Source organism: Gadus chalcogrammus, chromosome 13, assembly GCF_026213295.1.
Source record: "Gadus chalcogrammus isolate NIFS_2021 chromosome 13, NIFS_Gcha_1.0, whole genome shotgun sequence".
NCBI classification, from domain to species: Eukaryota; Metazoa; Chordata; class Actinopteri; order Gadiformes; family Gadidae; genus Gadus; species Gadus chalcogrammus.
Genome location: NC_079424.1, coordinates 1,898,916 through 1,901,415, shown reverse-complemented (window position 1 = coordinate 1,901,415; position 2,500 = coordinate 1,898,916). Strand labels below are relative to the sequence as shown.

General features: G+C 43.5%; 1 protein-coding gene across 1 annotated transcript in view; it reads left to right on the top strand.

Moving 5' to 3' along the window:
* Positions 1–2,500, top strand: part of LOC130402245 (uncharacterized) — a 20,657-nt gene that overhangs the window by 8,321 nt on the left and 9,836 nt on the right. The gene's annotated exons all lie outside the window — the stretch shown is intronic.

The window sequence follows — 2,500 nt, the reverse complement described above, 5'->3', positions numbered from 1 at the left end:
CCGAACGATTACGTAAACCCTTGATCTTTATTAACATTTAGATACACATTGCAGGCGTTGAGCAGATCATTTTATCCAAAACGACTCACAATAAGCACATTTGTCAGAACAAGGAGAAGCAACAATATATCGCTCTGGGTACAGTAATGGTTATTCATAGAACCGAGTGCCAAGCACTAACAATCGCTAGGTTAACCCATTCCCAGAACACAACAAAGATAGCTAGGATAAGATGCTATACGATGCTAAGTACTATTTTTAACTGCCAGGATGTCCAACATACAATAAGTGCGTACATTAAGTCCCAGGGCGTACAACATCCAATAAGTGTGTACGAGGGGGGGTGATGGGCGTGGCTTTGCAGAGTCGAGGTGAACTCTTAACATCTGATTAGATTTGATTTGAATGAATGGAGGAAAGGAAAAAGAAATGAATGCATTGTTGGAAACTAGCCTACAAAAAGGCTGTTTCATCAAATATGTGTTGGTTACATCACCAACTATTAAAACCAGAGAGCTTTTCATTGATTTTTCAATGTTTCATTCCCCTGTTCGGTCTCCCTTTGTGCACCGCCCACACTGTTGGTGGAACAATGGACTGTTTGTCTGAAGTCTGCAGCTTTGGGAATAACACAAGTTCAGACGGCCACACAACCACAGTGGTGCAGACATTAGCGCACAACAGAGATGCAGAGAGACGACAAAACACAAGAACATAAATGTGTCACAAATGGGTGAGTATATATGCATACATACATATCTATATATATATATATATAAAGTGCTTATACATCTGTATCTATATATGTGTATACATATCTATCTATTTATGCATTTAAATATATATATATATTTATATTCAGAAGAGTTATTTTGTGTAACAGTACATTAGGAAGGAGAAGTCGATAGCAATCTGTCATAAAAATGACCAGTTCAATTGCCCATCCTTCACGGTAGATTACTGCTGTAGCAGATACACAAGCACCCCTGTAATAGAAGTCACACGCGCACACACACACATGCACACACACACACAAATACATGCGCGGACACACACACACACACACACACACACGCACACACACACACACACACACACACACACTAACAAGCATACCCAAGCACACACATTGAAATACACACGCACGCACACACACACACACACACACACACACACACACACACACACACACACACACACACACACACACACACACACACACACACACACACACACACGCACACGCACGCACACACACACACACAAACAAACACATGCGTACACAGACTTTGAAAGGGAAAGTAATAAACAGACAACAATGCGCAGGGCAACATTATGGAATGTCCCCAGATGACATTATACAGACTAGAAAGTACTACAAAATACCCACAGAAACACCATCACACTTTCTAACCACTGTAGCAGGCTAACCTGTTGTAGACCACATACAAAATGGTTGCAAAGTTGACCATAGGCCTACGTTGTATGGTGACATAGATACGTAGGAGATTATTTTCTCGCATTTAGCATTCACTTTTTTTCCAAAACAGCCTGTGGGTAAGGAGGTAGAGCGGGTTGGCTGGTAGCCCGAGAGGTCGCTAGTTCAATCCCCGGCTCCTCCTAGCTGAGTGTCGAGGTGTCCCTGAGCAAAACGTCTAACCCTCACTGCTCCCGACGAGCTGGCTGTCGATCAGCTTGGCTGACACCGCCGTCGGTGTGTGTATGTGTGCATGAATGGGTGATTCGTGCACGTTGAGTGGCCACTGGTTAGAGAAGCGCAATATAAATGCAGTCCAAAGAGCATCTACCAAAGCAACTTCACCCATGTTTTTAGATGGAGCATTTTGCGCAGGAATATTGGGAATTAAACCTACTACCATTTGTCTGAGACTCTCTTTTGAACCACTGATGTTCTCCAGCCCCTCAAGACAGAAACGTGATGAAGCAACAACAGCCCTCCATGAATCAAAAGACGCCATGGGTGGAATCCACCCATGGCGTCTTTGGATATCAAACACACTGAACACCGTAATCATTGCAGTGTTTAGTGTGTCTGATAGACAATGTCCCCAGGCAACCTGTACACCACCATGAGCAGAATATCTGAATCCTCTACCTGCACACTCGTTAATTGAACGACAATTTATCGTAAATCACTTTCGGTAACGCCGTCGGCTAAATAAATAAATCAATAAAAAAAAGTAAAATCTGTCTGATTATGCGAGTAACCGTGACGACAGGAAACAGCCAGGGCACCCCGCTGGCACGGATCTGGCAGTTCCACCAACGACAACATGCTAATTCCCCTCAGACGTCCAGGGAGATCCTAGGGCTAATGCGATGGATTAGCAAATTGAATTGAAACTAATAGGCGGCCATTTTGTCATTAATAAGCCCACAGCTGGGGCTGGTTTGCCGTCCTGCTGTTCCTAACTCAACACATGTTAGCATCGATTAGCAACAATATGTGACACACACCAGATACAGGACACATGAACAC